The sequence below is a fragment of the Mytilus californianus genome, unplaced genomic scaffold, assembly GCF_021869535.1.
Source record: "Mytilus californianus isolate M0D057914Y unplaced genomic scaffold, xbMytCali1.0.p SCAF_9, whole genome shotgun sequence".
NCBI classification, from domain to species: Eukaryota; Metazoa; Mollusca; class Bivalvia; order Mytilida; family Mytilidae; genus Mytilus; species Mytilus californianus.
The window spans coordinates 69,050,281-69,076,246 of record NW_026262745.1 but is presented as its reverse complement, the minus strand read 5'-3'; the positions used below and the strand labels follow the sequence as shown (position 1 = coordinate 69,076,246).

The window sequence follows — 25,966 nt, the reverse complement described above, 5'->3', positions numbered from 1 at the left end:
TAAAAAAGAGAACTTATTGAATTCTTATTTAAAAAAAACAAAAGTTTATGTATATTTATCCTTAAATTATTCATATCTTATATAAAAGTACTTATCTGAATGCATTACTTATGACTGATTGCAATTGACGTTGAATTATTTCTGATATAAAAGAAGAAATATTTGCATTTTTTAGCAATGCAAACACAAATTAAGTATCTTTTCCCTAAAATTCAGCATTTTTTATGTAAAACAACCAATCCTGATGCACAAAAAGAACCAAAATCAAATGACGGTTCATAATTTCTATCAAAATAAAGAAATTATTGCATTGATTTCTAACAAAAATAAAAATTTTTGCATATTTATCCTTCAATGATACACATTTTATACAAAATTACTTATCTTAAGGCATTTATAATGACTGATTGCATTATTTCTGATTTAAAAGAAGAAATATTTGCATATTTAAGCAATGCGAACAAAAATTTAGTATCTTTTCCCTGAAAGTCAGCATATTTAATGAAAAACAACCAATCCTGATGTACAAAATGTACCAAAATCAAATGACGGTTCATAATTTCTATCAATATAAAGAAATTTTTGCATTCGTATTCGACACAAAACAAAAAAAAAGGTATTATTCTCCTTACATTATCAAAATTCTTACAAATAAAATCTGATAGAACTTTGAAATAACTAGTTAAAAATAACATTGCATTATTTTTTATCAAAAGAAGAAAAATTGGTAATTTTAAACAATACGAACAACATTTAAGTATATTATCTCAGATATTATTTTGATTTTATAAAAAACAACCAATCCTGAACCATAAAAAGTACAAAAAAACATAGAACTGACTCTATTTTAAAAGAGTAAAATCCATTTTATTCCTTTTTATAATATTTTTCAATGTTTACCATAAATGAATGCAGATTTCATAAAGAAACACACAATTTTTACAATATTCCATGTTTTTATTCATTTAATTGATAAAACTTACATTTAATTTTCGGGAAATTTCCCAAAATATATTAAAGTTTCAAAATATTTGTGGTAAAGATGTATGTGACAACTTTTTATTCGGGAAATGTCCCGAAATCATTTTCAACATTATTATTTATAACATATATGTTGGCAAAGCATTTTGACAAATAGATCTGAAACACATTTCGGGAAAAATCCCGACAAAAATAAACTAAGTGCAAAATGTATAACACAGATGTCTTCAAATATTTCGGGATTTATCCCGAAAACCCAAAGTATATGCTAGAACTCATGACTAATAATTTCTTTTCACATTTCGGGTAAAATCCCGAAAATATAAATCTATTATCAAGCACACACTTGTTGCATAGATTTTTTTACCCATTTCGGGAAAAATCCCGAAATAAAATCTACAAGCAAAAATTATGCTACAGATTTCTTAAACATATTGGGAAAAATCCCGAAAAACAAAATTGATAAGATTTTACAACACAGAATTTTTATACATTTAGACAGTTTTTATGTTAATTTGTTTCAAACATTTGTTGAAATATTATGATTCATAAAAAATATGTGTTTAACTGAAAAAAATATGAATTTTGTTTTAAGCATACTTTTCATTACAGTTCTGAAAAAAGTATTTTCTAAGAAATATAAAGGTTGCTCTCTACTGCATCTCTTTTGTCATGCTTCAGTGATTCCCTTTATATAATCAACCAAATTTGTCCCACAAAGGAGGGGGGGCAGGCCCCCTCTAAATCCGCCTCTGATAAGTGGTCGCTTTTCAACTGGCCTAAGCATAAACTTTAACATGTAAACTTTGCAAAAGATTCTAAGTTATTAGACCATGATTGAGGGTTCAAGGTAAAAAAAATCCCCAAGCACATGCGTTGTCCAAAAGCTTATTCAACTGCAAATAAAATATCCCTAACATACTATTAATGGTTCTCCTTAAACTGAACTTATCACAAACCTTACAGTGTAAACTAAGGAAATTTTCAAAGTCAATATATACCATTAGGTTACTGAGAGGGTGGTGCTCTATGGGATTGAGATGTGTGTCCATAACACATTATACCCTGCTCCCACAATCATATTTCCATGTTCAGTAACTTATTTGTAATTATTTTACAAAAATGACTTCATAATGAACACTTGTAAGTACAAAGTTTCAAGTTTATTTGACCTTAACATCATAGTAAACTAATGTACACCAAAGACTTAACCTACTGTACTGTTTGTACATCTTGAAAAAAAAATGATTGATAAAAACTGGTTTCAACTCATTACTTCAAATGCCAATGAAATTTTAAAATAGGATGTAAAAAAAAATAAAACTCAAAAATATTTAATAATATAGCCTCATTTCATTGTCCTAATTTGCACAATTTTTTTTTGTCACAGAAAAAATGGAAGAAACTATCTTTAATTATATTTTTCTAAATTTCTTTGATGTTCTCCAAAGCAAAAAAAAAAATACTGTTCTAAAATAAAATACATGTACTATATAATATTACAAATGCATAACTACAAATCAGAGTAGACATGTGAACAAATCTTCATAACATGTGCAATGTTTGTTATATTCAGATGGAATTATTACATGTTATATAAATTGATCTGTTTCTTTACTGATGACTAGTTCTTTCTTCCTTTCAATCCTGCCTATAAGAGCAAAGTAAAATAACATTTAATAAAAGATAACAAAAACATTCTATTCCACTGTACATGCTAAATGTAAATATTAATAGTGAGGTCAACAATTTTGAACATGTTGATAGGTTGAGACTATCACACTTGACATTTATAACAAAACTTCATTTCTCCCTCTGAACATTTTGATTGCCTTGTGTGACGTTTCACACAATCAAAATGATCATAAGGTACATAACTTTTCCAACATTTTTTTACAATAAAGATAGTATAGCCATTAATAGTTTTCAAAATTATTTCAGTGTAGAGTTGAGTAATCTTTTCCCTTTCTCCAATTGAATGTTACTGGCAACCTGCATTCTTCTATGTAACCTTTTTTTCATTTTACAAATACTGATCAAGATTTAAAAGGGGAGCAATATTGAGTTTTCAGAAACTACTGCAAGTCCATGTGCCTATCCAAAGTCAAGACTTTTCCTGTCACCTAAAGTTGTATCTTAAAGCTTTTGTTTTTAGGGAATTTGATGTCGATAGTAGATGTTTATTTGTTTTTGGCTTTTCAATTGACAATTGAGATGTTTATTAAATTCTACAATCACTTGTTAATCATTTCAAGACAGTTGACCTATAAAAGTATGATGAAACCTTTTCAACTGATTTTTATAGTTTGTTCTTAAGTTGTGCTGTAACACCACTGTCCCAGGTTCAGTCAGGGGTACTACTTGTACAAGTTATCTTTATTTACTTGAAGAAGTAAATAAAATATACTTATACAAGTTAACTATATTGTTTGAATAATCTCCCCTTAATTTTCTAAAAAATTTAAATTTTTTTTACAATCCCACAAAAATTCTCAAGTTTTGAGATGTAAAATCATGCCTTTAACAATTTTTCTCAGGTTAGCTCATAATTTTTGATAAGAGTTCAATATTTCATCTCATTAATTCAACAAAGAAACTGATTGAGCAAAGATCTTAAGTATTTGCGCAAGGCCTTCAAAACTTGCTCCTTGGGGGCTTGTAAATGAGCAGTGTTCTAAAGATAACAGACAAATGAGATTTTCATTGTCCATGAAATTACACTTAAATGAATAGTAAAGACATCTGCAAAGGACAGACAATTCAAAATTCTGTCAGAGCAAAGAAGTACTAAGAATTCAAGAAAAGAAGATAGGATGACTTTTTTACTTGTATAAGTAAAAAAATCTGAATGTCTAAGGGACATAACTAGGCCAAAAAATAATTTACTTATACAAGTAAATAAAATACACTTGTATAAGTATCCTACAAATTTACTTATATAAGTATATTATAATTACTTCTTCAAGTAAATAAAAATTACTTTTACAAGTAGTACCCCTGACTGAGGTTAGGGTAGGGTTGAGCACTCAAAAACTTGTTTAACCTGCCACATTCTTTATGTGCCTGTCCCAAGTCAGGAGCCAATACTTCCATGGAAGTCGTTGGTTTTATATGTATGTTATATATTTGATTTTCGCTACTTGTTTTGTTATAAATTAGGCCGTTAGATTTCTCGGGGCCTTTTATAGCCGACTATACAGTATGGGTTTTTCTCATTGTAGAAGTCTGTACAGTTACCTATAACTGCTTACATCCACTTTATTCAAACTTTGGTGGATAGTTGTCTCAATGGCAATCATGCACCATCTCCTTATTTTTATACAAGTCTAGGTCAAAACTGCATCTATGCTGTTTATTTAATTTTTCTGTTGTTGAGTTGCATTTCATCTGCTCTTAACAGGTATACATTCTTGTAACAATATGTTTTATCTATGTGAAAATCATGTATTATTTATTCCTTTCAAAATTCTGTGAATAAATAAATGGGGAATGTGTCCATGGGACACAGATCTAGATGATGCCCCCGCTTGCATATAACATTTTAAAGGGTCATAAATCAAGAATGGTAAAAGTGACACACAGTACCCAAATGAGTACTTGATCTGAGTTTTGTGGTAATATGCATTGTGTATAAGTTTTTGAACATTTGATTAAGCAAACTTAAGTTTATAGTGAACTAAAATGAATAAACAGCTGCACCATGAGTGCATGATATATGCCCATCACTTTTTCAAAGAATAAAGATCAATAACTTCTTAATGTCATATCAGAAATTCATGAAAAACTAAAGGGAGGTTATCTTAAAAGATACAACCAGTAACCAAAGTTTCATGATAACTGCTCAAAGCATTGCCGGAAAACAGGAAAATCCCCCCTTTTTATGAATAAAATCACATAACTCCAAAACTTAAAACCTAAAATTGATAAAAATCAAAAGGGAGCTTAAGTCAATAGATATAAACAATTCACTAAAGTTTCATGAAAACTGCAGAAAGCATTTAGAGTCATTGTCCGAAAACTGGAAATTCACCCTTTTTTAATGAATAAAACTCCATAACTCGGGTACGTAAAATCTTGAATTTATAAAAATGGAAAGGGAGATCATGTCAATAGATATAAACAAATCACCAAAGTTTCTTGCAAATTGGTGAATTTTTTTTGAGTTATTGTCCGAAAACTGGAAATTCCCCCCTTTTTATTGAAAAAAACCCCAAAACTTGGAAACTTAAAATCTAAAATTTATAAAAAACGAAAGGGAGCGCACGTCAATAGATATAACTAATTCACCAAAGTTTCATGTAAATTGGTTCAAGCGTTTTTGATTGTCAGACATGTTCACGACAGAAGGATGGACGAACAATGGTATACCATAATACGTCCCGTAAACTGGCGTATAAAAATTTGGCAATTTTTCTATTTGTAAAGGAGCATAACTCTAGAACAGTAAAAGTGAGGCCACCAACATTCAAACTTGATCTTTGTTTTGTGGTAATAAGCATTGTGTATAAGTTTCATAATATTTGGTTCAGGCAAACTAAAGTTAGAGAACGGACACAAAAAAAATCAGCAATTTTTCCATTTGTAAAGAGGCATAACTCTAGATCTAGAATGGTAAAAGTGACGCTACCAAAATTCAAACTTGATTTGTGGTTTGTGGTAATAAGCAATGTATAAGTTTCATAACATTTGGTTGAGGCAAACTAAAGTTAGAGAACAGAAACCAATTAATGGGACGTACAGACTTACACTGGTAAATTATTAAGTCAGGGATTTCTTTAGTACCATAAATTACTTAAAACTTTTAATAAATTCTTTCATAGATACAAAGATTTGATTAGTAAATTTGGCTGTTCCTGTAGAAAACTTATAAAAAACGGTATTTCACGTCCTAAATTTTACAGTAATATTGTACTAAAAGCACGGAAATCACTGTGTGATCTATGTAAACTCATCGAACCTTTAAACAAACTTATTAGTAAAGGTTACATGTATCTTACAAATGTTGTAATTTAAGATCTTTGATTATAGTTTACATTAGCACAAATAACGATTTTGTCATCAGCAAATTAAAACATCAACTAAATTTGTATTTTTTTTAAGTGGGATGTATAAATACACATCCACATTAATTTTTTCTATATAGAGGTTAACATAACTATCCTAGTGAGTCAGCCTGTCGATACTTTTATTTTTGGCATTGCACAAGTCAATTGTCTTCTTTGACTGTCCATGATATTAAATACTTAATCCCTGGGATGTGTTTTAGTTGATTTTAGTCTCTGATGCATGATTTTTTTATTATTAATTGATTAATTTTGGCTTTTAACATGTTTAAATAGCTTTCAGTATACGTAACTGTGAGTACTCTCAAATCGTACTTTCATGTTGACCTGTTGATACAATCGTAATGTTTTTTGTTATTCAATGTTTCTATATTTTTGCAATATACCAGCTGCTTTGATAAGTATTTAGTATGACTTTAAAATTTTACTTCTGTTTCTCGTACTATGAACAACAAAATTATTTATTTTGTAAAAAATATTTGTTTTCCATTTATACTGTGTCTTTCTATGTTGTGATGTTACACTATTGTTTCGGGTAAGGGTGAAGGTTGGTACCTATTAAAACGTTTAAACCCTCTGCATTTGTTTGCACCTGATGATCAGTAGTTGTGGTTTGTTGATGTGGTTCATAAGTGTTTCTTGTTTCTCATTTTTTATATAGATTAGACCGTTGGTTTTCCCGTTTGAATGGTTTTACACTAGTCATTTTTGGGGCCTTTTATAGCTAACTGTTCGGTGTGAGCCAAGGCTCCGTGTTGAAGACCGTACTTTGACCTATAATGGTTTTTCTTTTACAAATTGTGATGGAGAGTTAATGTCTCATTGGCACTCATACCACATCTTCTTATATCAAATTACGTACAGACATACAAGGGTAAAACTTAATGCCCCCTCCGCTACGATGGGGCATAAAAAAATGCATATATATATATATAAAGCAGCAGGACTCTTATTAAGACTGAATATGACAGTACCTTATTCTGCATTCTTTCATCTTTAACCATTTATACTAGTTCTTCTGGTATCTCCTGATTGTTGTCATGAATTTAGGTTCTTCATTTCTTTTACGTCCAGGCAATTTTGGTAAGAAAGCACCAAATTTCAAGCTAAGTGTATCCATGGTTTGTCCTGGGTGTATTTTGATAAAAATGATAAATGTTGACTGCATCTTTTGGTGTCGCTCTTGTAAAACAATAATGCAAAGTCTCTGTGTGTTGTTTAAAATTACTAATCATAGGAATTAACCAGTAACATATATTGTATTATAATTTCACTTTTTGAACATCTGGAATAATCCTGAACAGTGACTGCACAGTTTCAGCATCCTTTGTTCTTATTTTTTCTGATATTAGCTGAAAGCAGGATCAATATCTTCATGTGTGTGGCCAACAAGTACGAACGACCAGAGAACCTGAAAAAAAAAAATCTGTTGAGTTCTTGACTAGTATCATTTATTTATCCATTAAAGAGGTAGAGCTTTGTTAGAATTTTGAAAGGTGGAAGTAGTATAATTACTTTTAATACACTAAAACATGTAATAAATAAAACAAGAATGTGTCAATGAAACACAGATGTCCCTGCTTGTAAATTTATCTCAAATTTATCAATTTTTTTTATTAATAAAGTAACATAATATGAGAATGGTGAAAGAGACAACACCCAAACTTGATCAGTGTTTGGTGTTAATAAGCATTGTGTATAAGTTTCATAACACTTGGTTGAGGCAAAGTAAAGTTAGAGTGCAGTTTGGGTTTTGAACTAGTACCATCAGATTAGTATGTACTGTACTGCAATAAAAAAAACATGAATCAATATCAGGGAACTAATTACTTGAAGTAATTTAAACCAAACCTACAGACTAATGACAGCCAGAGACAACTATCTGTCAGAGTTAAAATGAAGTGGATGTAGGCAATTATAGGCAATCGAACATTTCTTCAGAACCCTAATTAAGTTTGTACATGTCCGGCCCTTTTATAGCCAACTATATATACGGAATTGGTTTTCAATTACTTCAAGTTCCCTGATATTGATTCATGTTTTTTTTATTGCAGTACAGTACATACTAATCTGATGGTTTATGAGAACACAATTAATACAAAGACAACAACATGTTTATCGAAATATCATTTTCATTTTGTTACTTAATATTCTAAAACCACAGAAGAAAAATAAATTTCCATATCTTGCCCTGTTAATGAGTTTTGATGAAAATTAGTTTTAAAATTATTCATCAAATACACAGGATAAGAACCTGTGGGTAGTGCTCTGTGGTTAAATAATTGACTCATTTTCATAGGTTTATGACCACTGACCAGCTATAATAATAATGGCTATAGAAAAAGAGGTGTATAAAAAGTGTTAAGAAATGAAGAAGATAATGAACTTCAAAGAAAAATACATTTTTATATTAGAGCTGCCATGAGAAAAAACATATAATAAATTTTATAGCAATAAGGGAATTAAAATATTAATGTAAAAGCATAAATCAAATATAGTTAAACCTTTAGTTACAGACTTAATAAGAAGGGATATAGTTATGATACTGTTGTCAGGTCATTAAAGATTGCATACTTTGGCTTTAATATTGATTCACTTATAGGGGCTTTGCATCGGAATTTAACATATTTATTCTAAAACCAGTTGTTGGCATGACACGGGTTATGTTCTTCTCATATATTTTATGATGGTATAATACTCAACCCCTAACAGGAGGGATTGTGCCTGATATTCATATGATGAAGACATAATCTTTCATTCAGTTTAATTGAGGTCTGGAGCTGGCATGTCAGTAACTGCTAGTAGTCTGTTGTTATTTATGTATTATTGTCATTTTGTTTATTTTCTTTTGTTTTTCTATTCTGACATCGGACTCGGACAACTCTTAAACTGAGTTTTACTGTGTGTTTGTTTTTTCTACATTGGCTAGAGTTATAGGGGGAGGGTTGAGATCTCAAAAAACATGTTTAACCCAGCCGCATTTTTGCGCCTGTCCCAAGTCAGGAGCCTCTGGCCTTTGTTAGTCTTGTATCATTTTTAATTTTAGTTTCTTGTGTATAATTTGGAGTTAAGTATGACGTCCATTATCACTGAACTAGTATACATATTTGTTTAGGGGCCAGCTGAAGGATGCCTCCGGGTGTGGGAGTTTCTCGCTGCATTGAAGACCCATTGGTGGCCTTCGGTTGTTGTCTGCTCTATGGTCGGGTTGTTGTCTCTTTGACACATTCCCTATTTCCATTCTCAATTTTAAGTACAACATTTAATATTGTTGATGTTAATAACATTTCTATAATATAACAGATTTTCTTAAGAATTTCTAAAATATATGAATTTATGAGGGCTAGGATCCCGCTAACATGTTTAACCCTGCCACATTCTGTATGTATGTGCCTGTCCCAAGTCAGGAACCAGTAATTCAGTGGTTGTTGTTTGTTGTTCGTTCATTTTTTTTGTACATTAATTAGGCCTTTGTTTTCTCGTTTGAATTGATTTACATTTGTGATTTCGGGGCCTTTTATATCTGACTATGCAGTATGGGCTTTGCTCATTGTTGAAGGCTGTTCTGTGACCTATAGCTGTTAATTACTGTGTCATTTGGTCTCTTGTGAAGAGTTGACTCATTGGCAATCATACCACATCCTCTTTTGTATATGTACACCTTACAATCATTCTATACATCAAATACAGTTGACCTACTGCTTTAAGTATTTTAAAAACAGACCAAAACACAAAAACTGAACAATTGACCAATTAACCATGAAGGAGAGGTCAAAGTCAGATGATACCTACCAGACAGTCATGTAAGCCTTACAACCATTCCATACACCAAATATACTAATAGTTGAGGTACTGCTTATAGTATTTGAAAAACTGACAAAGACACAAAACCTTAACATTGAATACTGAACCATGAAAAAGAGGTCAAGGATGAAACCTGCCAAGCTGACATGCACCCCTTACAATCATTTCATACACCACTGATAATATCTGAAAAAGAGTGCACACGCTGAAATGTCTTGCCTTCTGTATTAACCATTGATTTTATGTTGATAGTCCTAAACATAAAGCTTTACTACAAGTTTCATATGAACTTAACATGATCCAAGAAAATGAGGCCAAGATCAGATTAACCAATAATAAGAAATACATGTACACCTTACAATCATTTAATTCACCAAATATAGTTGACCTATTGCTATAGTTTCTAAGAAACAGACTTAACCAAGAAAACTAAGCATTGACCAATGAACCAGGTACAATCCTTCCGTACAACAAATATAGTTGACCTACTAAGCATTTCTTATAGTTCAAGAAAAACAGACCAAAACACAAAAACTTAACACTGAGCAATGAACCATGAAAAATGAGGTCAAAGTCAAATAAAACCTGCGAGACTGACATGTAGATCATAAAAAATTTTCATACATCAAATATAGTTGACCTATTGCATATAGTATTAGAAAAAAATTGTAAGGGTTCCTCAGGCTCAACAAAAATGAGGAATTAAGTAAATCAATAAAAATATTCCTCTTGATACTATCTTTTGATTGTAAGAAGCTTCTGTCCAAGATTGGTAAAAATCCAGGATGGTTTATGAATCTAATAAATGTTTAATATTAAAGTGTTATCACAGAGATATGTCTCGCCTTTTTGTAATTTTGATAATACAAATGTTGAAATTTAAAAAGTAATACTTTAACATGTAAGTTATGCAAATATTCAAAGTCGATGAACCATGACTGAAAGTACATGGCTAAACAATCTCCATGGAATGAGATGTGCCAATGCTAATACAACTGCATACCAAACACCATTGACTTATTATAAGTCGTTCCCTTTAAACAAACCTAAACACAAACATTAACTTGTAAACTATGTAAAAGTTTCAAAGTCAATGAACCATGATCAGGGGTGGGGCTATATAATCTCCATGGAAACGATACTTGCAAATGCCAATAAATGTTCATACCAAATATCATTGACTTTACATTAGCAGTTCATCTTAAACTGATCTAATCACAAACTAATACATGTAAACTAAGCAAAAGTTTCAAAGTAAATAGACCATGACTGAGGGGGCGGCGCCAAATATTCTCCATGGAAATGAGATGTGCTAATGCTTATACAACTGAACACCAATTAACATTGGCCTACCACTAATGGTTCCCCTTGAACTGACCTAATCACAAACTAATACATGTAAACTTAGCAAAATTTTCAAAGTCTACAGACCATGACTAAGGGGGTGGAGCCAAATAATCTCCATGGAAATGAGATATGCCAATGCTTATACAACTGCAAACCAAATATCATTGACCTACCACTAGTGGTTCCCCATAAATTGACCTAATCACAAACTAATACATGTAAACTATGAAAAGTTTCAAAGTCAATAGACCTTGACTGAGGGGGCGGGCCAAATAATCTTCATGGTAATGAGATGTGCCAATGCTAATACAACTGCATACCAAATATCATTGACCTACCACTAGTGGTTCACCATGAACTAGACCTAATCACAAACTAATACATTGTTGACGCCGCCGTTGCTGTCACCGCGGCCGCCGATGACGCTGGAAACAGCATACCTATGTCTCGCTTTTTGACTCTGTCAAGGCGAGACAAAAACATTAACTGGAAGAAAACAAAATTTCCTTCTAGATACTATATCATTTGATCATAAACAAGCTTCTGTCCAAGTTTGGTACAAATCCAAAATAGTATAAGAAAGTTATTAAAATTTTAAAAACTTTAACCACAGAGTGAATATGTTGTTTCCTGGCAGAAAATCTAAGTCCATTTAAAAGTAAAATACGGAAAAAATGGATTTATTTTTTTTACAAAATTTCCTTCTAGATACTAGCTTTTGATCATGAACAAGCTTCTGTCCAAGTTAAATGGTACAAATCCAAAATAGTATAAGAAAGTTATTAAAATTTTAAAAACTTTATAACCACAGAGTGAATGTGTTGTTTCCTGGCAGAAAAACTAAGTCCATTTATAAGTAAAATACAGAAAAAATGGAATTTTATTTTTACAAAATTTACTTCTGGATACTATCTTATGATCATAAACAAGCTTCTGTCCAAGTTTGGTAGAAATCCAGGATAGTTTAAGAAAGTTATCAAAATTTCAAAAACTTTAACCACAGAGTGAATATTTGTGGACGCTGCCGCCACCCCCGGAACCCCCCCCCCCCCCCTGGATCCGCCACTGAGGTCAGATGACACCTGTGAAACAGACATATACACCTTACAATCCTTCCATACAACAAATATAGTTGACTTATTGCTTACAGTTTACGAAAAAAACAGACCAAAACACAAAAACTTAACACTGAGCAATGAACTGTGAAAATGAGGTCAAGGTCAATAAAACCTGCCAGACTATCCATGTGTCTGGCTTTCTTCAACAGAAGTGGCAGGCTCGACAAAAAAGGATTAAATCACGCACCTCTAACCTTGAATACTGATCCATATAATGAGGTCAAGTTCAGGTGAATTGTTTCTGACAGACCAGGGCTTCCAAAATTTTCTGATGACAGCCGGACATTTTTCAAGGAAATATTTTCAAGTCCGGAATAAATGACCGTTTGGAAGCCATGGTGCACAGTATTTCTTATTAAAAGAAATATGTTGCAAAATATGAAAATTTGAAACTATTTGTGGAAAAATAGGAATTTTGCTATCTTTCAATCATAAAATTTCATAATATTTTAAAAATCTGAGTTTAATTTACTATTCACAACTGTGGAAAAGTAATTCTATAGTGGCGTAAACTGAACTGTATCTGTTTAACCCTGCTTAATTCTATATATATGTACATGTACAAAAGTAAGAAGATGTGGTATGATTGCCAATGAGACAACTCTCCACAAGAGACCAAATGACACAGAAATTAAAGGTCACTGAAGGCCTTCAACAAAGAGTAAAACCATGTTATATATGTGCCTGTTCAAAGTCAGATGCCTGTAACTCAATGGTTGCTGTTGGTTTATGTCTGTTAAATTTGTTTTTCTTTTATTGTTTTGTAATAAATCAGTCTATATTTTGCTCTGCATTGTGGAAGGCTATACAATGACAACATGTGGTGTCCTTAAGTTAATTCTACTTCATTTGGCAATCATACCAAATCTCCTCATCTTATATTTATCTAGGTGTTAAGTGGTCAAAATTACTCTAAAAAATTTCAGACCATTTAGAATTAGCTGAGCCTGTCAAAGCTATTCTGCATATAAAATCCTGAAATCCAAGTACATGTATAAAGAGCGTAAGAGGGGACGAACAGATAGACAATATTACAATAAATTATCTCCAAAAAATTTCAAACTTTTAAAAAGATAGCTCTCCCATCTATATCTTAAAACAAGAGGCTCTCAAGAGCTCTAATCGCTCACTTGTAACATTTTGCTGAAAATCTTTCATCAATGATTATTTTTGCTTTTCAATATTTATTAATGAGTGGCTTAAAAATGCCATTTAAATGTTCTTTGTATCTGTCATATTTTCTTGAAAAGCAAAAAAAATGCATTTTACCCCTATGTTCCATTATAGCCATAGTGGCTATGTTTCTTGACGTGCAAGGAAATAAAATACAAAATTTATACTAAATACTCTGAAACTCATTCAGCCCTAGTTTGGCTCAAAAAAATTCAGTAGTTTCAAAGCAGAAGATTTTTTAAAGTAAGGCAAGCAAACTAGATGAACAAAGTGTGAAAAATTGTCTGTAAAGGGCAATAACTCCTTAAAAGAGGTCAATTTACAATTTTGGTCACATAAACTTTTTTGTAGATCTTACTTCGCTGAACCTTTTTTCTATCTTTATCTTCAATAATATTCAAGATAATCACTAAAAACTACAAAATTTCCTTTAAATTACCAATTTAGTGGCAGCAACCTAACAATTGATTGTTCTGTTCGGCTGAAAATTTCAGGGCTGATAGATTTCACCTATTGAACATTTTTACCCCATGTCAGATTCGCTCTAAATGCTTTAGTTTTTGAGGTATAAGCCAAAAACTGCATTTGACCCCTATGTTCTATTTTTAGCCATGGCAGCCATGTTTGTTGATGGATCAAAACTTCGGATACAATTTATAAACTAGATACCTTAAGGAACATTCAGGTAAAGTTTAGAAGTATTCGGCCCAGTTGTTTCAGAGCAGAAGATTTTTAAATGTAAGCAAACATGATGAACAAATTGTGTAAAATTGTCTTTAAAGGGCAATAATTCTTATATGATTTGCATATCTATAAATACTTGAATTGGATTGGTGAATTAGATTTTTTTCCTTGGTTTACACTTGATAAACCATGTTTCCGAAACTACTTTCGTAACCTTCACTGTGATCTATTCATGCGCGATGCACATGCATGCAGAGATCCCGGGATTTTCAGCAAATTGAGATTGAAAAACAAATACGTAAAATTTGTTTCTATTCAATGCATATTTAACAAAAAAGAAATAATGCATTAAAAAGCTTCTAAAATGTATAAAATTAAGATTTAAATAAAATTCCGTGAAATTTCATGAATGATTTAGCGATTTTACATCATGGCAAAACACGTCGTCATACAAATGAAAACTTAAAAGGGAAAGATTATTTCACTACTAGTATGCTTCAAATTTGAATTATTTCTCATTAAAATGAAGTTTTTGAGGTAGGTGCCATTTCATTTCAAGCTGTAGGAGGAATGATCCTGAAAAACTATGCACCTCTTATGCAAGTAAATACTCCAAAAATGACAAAGTTCAACTTAATATCTCGCAAAAGAGCAAATATCAATAAAAATCAAAACCCTGACCACATGCACATCTTCAATATATGTACAAACCGCCAGCAAAGTGAAATCTTCCTAGCATTCAAACTGTAGGAGAAGTTATCTGGAATAACTATATACCCATAATGGGACAGACGAACGGACGGACAGGGGTAAAATAATATGCCCCCCCCCCCCCCCCCCCCCCCCCCCAACTTTTAATTGCGGGGGGGGGGGGGGCATATAGAGTTATACACTTAAAGTTTAAAATACTATTGAAAGATCATAATTTAAATTATTCATGTTTACATAGAAGTCTTTTGTTTATATTTGTGTTGTGTTGTTTCATTTTTTTTATAATCTATTTTACCAAATTTCCATATATATATATAGATCAAAACCATAAAAGATATTTCTTGTGATTCTCAGAAATCAAATTTTATATGCTGGTATATATATATTTATCTTACCTCCTATATATATATACATTTCTAGGAATATGATTGGCTAAAAGCAACCGCGGGAGACCATGTATATTCCATATTGGGTTAGTAGGCGGGGCTTATTTCAATACACGGTTAGTAGTGGTGTTACGTCCCTTTATAAAAACAAAGCAGTACTGAGAAAAAATCTTAAAGGTTTCAACAGACGAACAAATTGATGATGAAAGATTGAAATAAATTCATAAAACACATTTAAAGCTAACAAGTTGTTATTGTTGGCATTTTTTTTTTGTATGACCAATGGAAGTAGTTTCTTAATGCTAACGGTATTGAAGGCTTGCTCACTTTGATAGGTCACTAGTCTAAATACCACATGTTAAGATAGTCGGTAAGATAAATTTGTTACATAGTGTGCTAGTGACGTAATACGGTATATGGGTTCAGTAAATACCATATGGGGATTCGAGCTTCGCTCTCACCCCATATGGAACTTACTGACCCCATATATACCGTATTAGGTCACTAGCACACTATGTAACTAATAGTATTATCAGAGAACAATTTAGAATATGGACAACATAAAACTTATTTTACCTTTTCATTGGAATGAATAGTGGAATATATATATTATAATGGAGAGTATGGATGGGGTTTACAGAATAGAGAATAATTGACAAAAAAGTGCAGAATAAAGGGCAAACAAATAAAGAATAGAGAAACAATTGCAAAAATAATACAGAATATTGAATAATGGGGCACACAAATATAGTGAATAGAGATAATATAATTAATGGGCAAAATAAATATTGAATAGAGAGGAAAATGGTCTAATATTTAAAGAATAAAGACATAAAGGACCCCCTCAGTCATCCAAACCCTCATTTAGCAGAACAGTAAAAAAGATAAAAATCTACTTTCAAGGAGTGTATTATATGTGGACTTTTTCAAACAGTTTCATACATTCCCCATATCTTTCATTCCCCATATCTTTAACTATTATTATATTACCAAATACTTACATCAGTCCATTATTATGTTGTCTTTTAGGTCACATTGCATAAATTTCAAGCTGCGATGTTCAATACTTGCACAGTTGTATACACCTAGAAAAAAAAATTTCTGCAAAAATAAGATAAAACAGTCTTGTGAAACTTAGGCAAACTGTCATACTAGTATAGATACAGAATCGTGTGACTTTCTAACAGAAAATTTACATCACATCAATGAGAAATTGCAAAAAGGAAATAAAATTATTCATTTAATTGTCACTATCTTTGTTGATGATACATGAGGGCATTAGCCGCCTTATTTTTACATGTTTACAAATCAGTATCCAGGACAGCAGTAAATATAGAGGCTCTGCACCCTCCCCCTGAAATTTTGCACCCTGGGGGGGGGGGGGGGGGGGGGGGGGGGGGGGGCTAGAATGAAATTTAAAAAAAAAAGGCAGGACAGGAGTTTTGGGTAAAATAAAAAGTTAGGATGAGCAACTTGGCAAAAAAAAAAAAGGCAGGAAGACAACTTATGTAAAAAAAAGTCAGGATAAATTGATAAAAATAAAAAGGCAGGACAGAGATTACAACTAAAAAGAATGCAGGACAAAATTTTTAATCCTAGCCCACCCATAAAAATCAAATGGTTAGCTCCCTAATAAAAGATGATTTAATTGATCATTGAAATGATGATGTGTCAGAATGAGAACTTCTCAATGTTCATTTTTTTTAGGAATATTTATTACCCTAAATTAATGTTTTTATTGTCTTTAAGTGACTGACACATAACTGAGGATAAAATTTTCATATCTCTTCATTTATATCTACAAATTCTTATGATGTTTCACATCCTGGGGGATTAAAACCCATGAAATTGAAATTTTTCACACATAATTGACTAATAGTAGTAATTGGGAATGTAATCATGTAATAATGTTTTTCCCAGTAGGCAGTTTAACCAAACTTCAGATAGACAAGACATAATAAATCTATTATACTATAAACACAGCATGCAAAGGACATGTGATCCTACCATAATGATGAACTGAGTATATACTGTGGGGGGACTCCCTTTAACAAATAATGCGAAGTTAAAATTTTGTTATTTAGATTCTGTGAATTTTAAAAATTTTAAACATTCTTAGTTTGTTGGAAATAAATATAAGTTATAAAATTATACTTAATCATCTGCAGAATTTTTTTATTAATGAAAAAAAAAGAATTAGCATAAATGATTAATCTATAAACATGATAAAGATTATAGTCGATCAGGGTAATTTCGTACAGGCAGGTAAATACAATACATATTACATTTCGCTTGTTTATCAAACAGGGAACCAAATGACTTTCATTTAGGACCGAAAGTGTACGGAATTACCCCAACCGACTCTAATGTAAGATCAACCTCCTTAGTAAGATATGTACATGCATTCATACACTGGGGCTCCAGTAGGAGGTTCAACCTAAGGTCACAAGGCTTTTGACCTTAAATGAATGGTGTCTAGAAATTTCTCCAGGTTACTTTTAAGAACAGTTTTGAACATTTAAAAGGTCCCAAGTACATGTAAATATTAATAAGACATAAGATGGCTCCAGTAGGAGGTTCAACCTAAGGTCACAAGGCTTTTGACCTTAAATGAATGGTGTCTAGAAATTTCTCCAGGTTACTTTTAAGAACAGTTTTGAACATTTAAAAGGTCCCAAGTACATGTAAATATTAATAAGACATAAGATGGCTCGCCAACAATGTATTTAAAAAATTTCAAAGAACAGCTATATACATACAGTATAAAAGTGACAAGGCATTTTTACATTTTCACTTGGGGTTTGTGTTGATAGTAAAAAAAGGTATTGTAATCGACTAATAATGGATTGTTGAGACTTGTTATCAGGTTATATGTCTATACATTGTACAAAATTGTAAATATGGAAAAAAAAAGATTTTTTTTTTACAGTGGGGCCCAATAAGGAGGGTCCATGTCCCAAATACCTGTGATGTAGATGAATAGGTCAATAGAAAATAGGGATTTTGTGCAAGTAAAGCCTAGATTTTTGTAAAAAAAACACAGACTTTTAATTAGTTTTATCTATTACAGATTTTCATTATAAAATTTAACTTACTTACAAGTATTATGTCCATGCCAGCAATTATCGTTTACAAAAAGTCCTACACAACATATAAAAATACAATCCAGTCAAGCACACCCTAAAGCACACCTAACAGGTAACAGGTCTGTGGAATCGGAACAAACATTCTGACCTTCAATCTGTTAAAGTTCGATCTACAAGAGTCAAGAGAGTGGCAGTGTCGATAGAAAAAGCGTCTGTTATCCAAATAAATCAGGAAACCAGTTCAAGAAAGACAAACTTTTTGTGACCTTGAAGATGCAGGTCATGCAGAGCTTTGCTGAATGAAAACACGTCAGTACGACAGGAGCATGTTGTTGAAATGATTTCAATATATATATCGTAATCATTTAGTTAAAACAAGTGTGAGAGCAATGTACGTTTAAAGAGGGACTGGATTTTTTGTTGGGGGGGATGGGGGAAGGGGTTAAAGGTATTGATAAGGGACCACCATTTGATTTTTATGGGGCTAGGATGAAAAATTTTGTTCTTCATTTTATTAGTTGTAATGTCTTTCCTCAGCCGCAGCCTTTGTATTTTTCACTCTACTGATTATTCGGTCCTGCCTTTTTAAGTTTTTTGTATTAAAATTGAGAATGGATATGGGGATTATTGTGTCAAAGAGACAACAACCCGACCAAAGAGCAGAAAACAGTCAAAAGCCACCAATGGGTCTTCAACATAGCGAGAAATTCCGCACCCGGAGACGTGCTTCATCTGGCCCTTTAACAAAAATGTGTACTAGTTCATTAGTTTATCCTGACTTTTTTTCTCATCATGCCTTTTTATTACTCAAACCCCTGTCCTGCCTTTTTTTTCAAATTTCATTCTGATATTTTTTTTTTTTATTATAGTCTAGTTGCATAATGTTTATTATTTGAACAGAGTATGTTAAAGTTTGTTGAAAAATTTGCCGAAAATTTGTATTTGCTGCAACCAAAAATGAAATATAAATTATTTTCCTTTAATTTGCATAGCCATAGTCGCGCGTGGAATACTGGAATACAGAAATTGTCTAAAATGCAGGTTGCGGGTTGCAGGTTGCGGGTTGAAGTATTAGATATACCACGAGGGCATTAGCATGAGAGGGTGTATCTAATTTACACAATTTTTAATGATCAATGTTAAAGGAAGGGTATCCAATTACATTAAACAAAATTCCGGTGTAAATAAACTTACACCTATAAATAGAAATCTATCAATTTACATTAATCATAATATCTTGAGATGTAAATGCACTTAATTGGTCTAACACCCTCAGGGTTTATCTAATACATACACTTTCTGTTCGAAAAGAGAAAACTTAACAAACATTTGGGTAAAACTTTCAACAAATGCATAGAACATACATACTAAAACATCAAGACTTGACACAGTTTTTAAATAGTGGAAAAGACTTATTGCCTTTTAACTAGATGTAAGTTTCTGGATTTTTTAGCTTTTTAGTTCTATTGCATTCATAGCAAGGGTCCGTCTCAAAAGTCGACCTATTTAAAAGTCTTGTCTTAAAAGACTGCGTTTATACGCTATGAAAGATATCTTTTTGTCAACCGCGTAACGCATTGCGGGGGGAAAATGGAAATACCGGGCGTCCGTCTGTCCGTCCGTCCGGTTCGAAAATGGTGAACGATCGACATTTTTGAAAAGAGTTATGCCCTTAGAAATATTAAATATATGGAAAATGGCCTCGTTAGCGATCTCACGGGTACAATTCTTGTCAGATTTTTATAAAACTTGTACTATTATATAGGTTGATATCAGCAATATCTCGGACAAGTTCTAAAATGGTGGACGATCAACTTTATTTTAAAAAGTTGAATCCCAGGGAAATATTATATTTATGGAAAGTGGGTACAATTCTTGCCATATTTTTTTTAATTTTTTTTTTTATTGTTTTTGTAATAATAAGAATTCATTTAAAACTTAACTATAATTCTCAAAACTTTACTCCATATTGTTTAACTCTATTCCCTTGACTTGTTAATGTAAAATCAAAATAAATGCAAATGGAAAATGGAATGCAGGTGAGCTTATATTATCCCTGCTTGAAATTTGGGGAGGTATATACTTAAGAAACAGGATGTCCGCCTCCTTAAAAAAATAAATACATTTTTTACTATTAAATCATTAGACAAATTGTAAATGGACAATTGCAACAGAACAGACTCAAGGTTTTGGGTCTTTACATAAATAAAAACAGAATTGGGAAGCAAATTATTTTGTTTGTTTCTTGCACTAAATTTATTATGTTCATGCAAGAAAATGCATATAATTATCTAGAGCTTATAATTTCTTAATATTAGCCTCAAAGATGTTGAATGTCAACTGAAAGGAATTTAATTGTTTATGTAACTATAGATTAAGACAGATTAATGTGTTCCATAGAACCTGTTCAGCCTATGTTAATTTGAAGTTTTTATTACTTTAACTTCACTAGAATCAATGTTTAGAACTATTAATAGCAATTGAGCGGTATGATAAGCATCAAAAGATACATGTATGTGTATTAAAATTATGATTATTGAATTTGAAGATTATGATAAAAAAAAAGACAATATACTTCTACCCTACAGTATGTGTACTGTAAGAAATAATTTGTAAATTTATCAGTCATGGGGTAGATTTTATATGTTTTAATTCCCCTAATATGACCTTTTTACATATATAGTATTTATATGTGTGACCCGCAACCCGCAACCTGCGACCTGCAACCTGCAAAACAGCACTTCCCTGGAATACATTGTACTTATCTTATTGATATTTGTTAACAATTTTATTAATTCTGGTTAGTCAATTTGATAACAATATGAATTTACATCTTTTTCAAGTTTAAAAATTTGTACATCATTGTTTTTACTCATTCCAAGCTGACTATATAGCTAGTTTATCAAAATAAAATGTTGTTTTTATTATTAATCCATTACAACAATCAGTGAGAATTATTATTTTGAACAATTAATGCTCTAAAACAAATCTTAAGCCAACAACTTTTAAATATTTCTATGTGTTTTCATAAATTTCCAGAATTTATACCATATAAATATCTGAATAAGTTTTTTAAAGTTTAATACCCATAAAACAATATGTTTTAATAGAAGTAGGGGGAACGGACCCTAGGCAAACGGACTCTATGGGCGAATGAACTCAGGGCGAACAGACCCAGGGCAAACATGTAATCAGGGCGATTGGATTTTGTTAATGCGATTTATATTCTTAAATGAACAGGCTATACATCAAAGAATATAATGTAATAAAACCTCAATATTTATCCAAATCTTCATATTGTATATATATATATATATATATATCTAATTTTCTTTCCTGTTTCAATCAAACATAATATACCTACTTTTTGTGTAGTCAAAGAACAAATATAAATTTCTTCTCTTTATTAAGTGGGTACAATCTTTTTTTCCTTTATTTTGTGTCTGCTTATATTGACATTTTGATTCAATAATGTCAAAAACATAATACAAGCAATATTCCAGAAAACAGTTGGGCACTCAAGGGAGATATTTAATTCTATTCATATGATCATGTATTATTATATAGACATGTATAATATATATTTTTGTCTGAAGTCATTATTTGGGTCAAAACAAAACAAAAATATTCTGAACCTCTGTGAAGTTCAGTAAATAATAATTTAGTACATGTATACCAGTAAATATATATGTAAATGTTAAAAAAGACAACCAACTGCCTGTCAATAACATGTTTAGTTAAAATGGATAAATGTTATGTAGATCTATGTGTATTCATGTACATTTGTAGCCTCCATAAAAACACTTGGTATAACACTTCAGCTGTTCCACAACATTTTAGGGTCAGAGAAATTTAATGCTTGATTGGGAGCAATTATTTGTGGTCACTTAAACTAACGAAATTTATTGCTTTTAATTGATTGACCATGTGCAGCTGGTAAGAACATAATCAGCTGATTTACTATACAATAACATGAGTCAGTGCCAAAGTTTTTCCTTTTCCTTTTATTCTTTAGATTTGTTTACTAATTATTTACTATGCATGGGGAAAAAGTTTAAGCAAATAAGCTACTTTTTTCTGCCTTTGTTATTTATTTGGTCAGACAATCAACTTGCTTAGTACTTGTACTTTTTAATTTATTTAAAACTGATATCCTTCAATCCAAAGGAGAGACATAAAATACATTAATTTTAAGACATCTACATATACAGGGAATTGAAAGTAATAGAGAAACTATTTTAATAATATGGCATGATACTAAAATCGTAGAGCTCTAATGTAAGGTATTTTTAGCTCACCTGGCCAAGTGAGCTTTTATCATCACTTGGGGGTCCTTCGTCATCTGTTAACTTTTACAAAAATCTTCTCCTCTGAAACTACTGGGCCAAAGTAAACCAAACTTGGCCATAATCATCATTGGGGAATATAGATTTCAGACAAATCAGACAACCCATTATTGGGTTGTTGCCCCTGAATTGGTAATTTTAAGAAAATTTTGCAGTTTTTATACGACCGCAAAAATTTTTGCGGTCGTATATTGGTATGACATTGGCGTCGTCGTCCGAGGACACATTGGTTTTCGCACTCTAACTTTAGTTAAAGTAAATGGATCTCTATGAAATTTAACCAAAAGGTTCAATACCACAAAAGGAAGGTTGGGATTGATTTTGAGGGTTATGGTACCAACAGTTAAGGAATTAGGGGCCAAAAAGGGGCAAAAAATAAGCATTTTTGTAACTTCCAGACAATAACTTGTGTGTTAGTGTATGGATCTCTCTGACATTGTGCCTCAAGGTTCCATATCACAAAGGGAATGCTGGGATTGATTTTGGGGGTAATTGTCTCAAAATTTTAGGAATTAGGGGCCAAAAAAGGGGCAAAGAAAACAAGCATTTTTCTTGTTTCATGACAATAACTTGTATGTAAGTGTATGCATCTTTCTGAAATTGTACTACAAGGTTCCATATCACAAAGGGAAAGCTGGAATTGAGTTTGGGGGTAATTGCCCAAAACGCTTAGGAATAAGGGGCCAAAAAGGGGCAAAAAATAAGCATTTTTCTAGTTTCCAGACAATAACTTGTGTTCAAGTGTATGGATCTCTCTGAAATTGTAATGCGAGGTATCATACCACAAAGGGAAGGCTGGGATTGAGTTTGGGGGTAATTGCCTCAAAATTTTAGGAATTAGGGACTAAAAAGGGGCAAAAAACAAGCATTATCTAGTTTCAGGACTATAACTTGTGTGTAAGTGTATGGATCTTTTTGAAATTGTACTACAAGGTTCCATATCACAAAGGGAAAGCTGGGTTTGAGTTTGGGGGTAATTGCCTTAAAGGTTTAGGAATAAGAGGCCAAAAATAAGCATTTTTCTAGTTTCCAGACAATAACTTGTGTTCAAGTGTATGGATCTCTCTGAAATTGTACTGCAAGGTACCATACCACAAAGGGAAGGCTGGGATTGAGTTTGGGGTTGATGAATCATAAGGGGGTTCAAAAAATTGTGGGAGGAATTTATTTTTCCTTTTTTTCCTTTTTTTTGCTTTAAAATTTTCCATTATAAGTTGGTTATTTTTGATTTATATATAAAAGCAAATAATAATGATATGGTTTGATTTCATCAAAAATTGAGATATTGGGGTTCTTTGATATGCTGAATCTAACCGTGTATTTAGATTTTTAATTTTTGGTCCTGTTTTCAAATTGGTCTACAAAGGGTCCAAAATTAAACTTAGTTTGATTTTAACAAAAATTGAATTCTTGGGATTCTTTGATATGCTGAATCTAACCGTGTATGTATTTAGATTTTGGATATTGGACCATAATAGGTTAATTAAAAATTTTTAAGTTCTTAGACCACATTCATTCTGTGTCAGAAACCTATGCTGTGTCAAATATTTAATCACAATCCAAATGCAAAGCTGTATCAAGCTTGAATGTTGTGTCCATACTTGCCCTAACTGTTCAGGGTTCGATGTCTGTGGTCGTATCAAGCTGCGCCCAGCGGAGCATTTTATTGGTTATTGTCTTGAATATTATTATGGATAGAGATCGCGATATATTGTAAACAGCAATAATGTTCAGCAAAGTAAGATCTACAATTAAGACAACATGACGAAAATGGTCAATTGACCCCCTCAGGAGTTATTGCCCTTTATAGTAAATTTTTTAAGAATTTTTCATAATTTTTTGTAATCTTTTACAAAAATTTTCTCTGAAACTACTGGGCAAAATAGAATCAAATTTTACCACTTTTTTCGAATTTTGCCTATTATCTTGAAAACTATAATAGATAGAGAGAAACTTTACAATGCAAAAATGATCAGAAGGACAAGTTTTACAAATAAGTCTTATGCTGAATCTAACCGTGTATGTATTTAGATTTTGGATATTGGACCATAATAGGTTAATTGAAAATTTTTAAGTTCTTAGACCACATTCATTCTGTGTCAGAAACCTATGCTGTGTCAAATATTTAATCACAATCCAAATTCAGAGCTGTATCAAGCCTGAATGTTGTGTCCATACTTGCCCTAACTGTTCAGGGTTCGATGTCTGTGGTCGTATCAAGCTGTGCCCAGCGGAGCATTTTATTGGTTATTGTCTTGAATATTATTATGGATAGAGATCGCGATATATTGTAAACAGCAATAATGTTCAGCAAAGTAAGATCTACAATTAAGACAACATGACCAAAATGGTCAATTGACCCCCTCAGGAGTTATTGCCCTTTATAGTCAATTTTTTAAGAATTTTTCATAAATTTTTGTAATCTTTTACAAAAATTTTCTCTGAAACTACTGGGCAAAATAGAATCAAATTTTACCACTTTTTTCGAATTTTGCCTATTATCTTGAAAACTATAATAGATAGAGAGAAACTTTACAATGCAAAAATGATCAGAAGGACAAGTTTTACAAATAAGTCTTATGATTGAAATCATCAGTTGACTCCTAATTAGAGATGTAGCTCTGTGATGCCAATTTGTACAATCTTTCTTTAGCGTTTTTGTCTTACATCTTAAAACTTATAATAGATAGACACATGATGATGATAGTAAGAAACTTAAATATATACAAAAATGATCAGCAAGACAAGATCTACAGTTAAAACAAAAGGCGGAAATTGTCCGACGACTCCTTATGGGAGTTATTGCCCTTTAATTACAATATTTACCATTTTTTTTTCTCTATATGATAAAAAATAATAATAGATAGATAGAAACTTAAATAATCAAAAATGATAAGCAAGACGAACTACTAAGTCAAATTATGCTGATATAATTAGTAGACTGTTACTCTTTATAGGAGTTTTTTTACTCTTCTGTGTTTGGATAAAAAGCTAAATAAGATCATGAAGATAGAGAGAAACTAAACAGACTTCAATGATCAGCAATATAAGATACAAAAAAAACCCAGAGATTTTTGTCATTAATTCTATTCTTGTCTACAATGTTGGAGAGTGTCCTTTGTTGAATATATTGCATATATAGACCAAGGTGAACGACACAGGCTCGCGAGAGTCCTAGTCATTTAAAGATGAAGCAAATATCCTAAAGCTCATTTATTGCCTGAAATGATGTTTGGCAATAGGTTGAATAATCATTGCAGATTTCAG

At 31.7% G+C, this 25,966-nt stretch overlaps 1 long non-coding RNA gene across 1 annotated transcript; it reads right to left on the bottom strand.

Moving 5' to 3' along the window:
• Nucleotides 1-936: 936 nt before the first annotated feature.
• Nucleotides 937-16,611, bottom strand: LOC127715194 (uncharacterized). Its single transcript, XR_007988213.1, has 3 exons — nucleotides 16,269-16,611; nucleotides 7,019-7,455; nucleotides 937-2,632 (listed from the first exon to the last, which is right to left on the bottom strand). It is a non-coding gene; the product is annotated as an uncharacterized LOC127715194 (long non-coding RNA).
• Nucleotides 16,612-25,966: the final 9,355 nt, after the last annotated feature.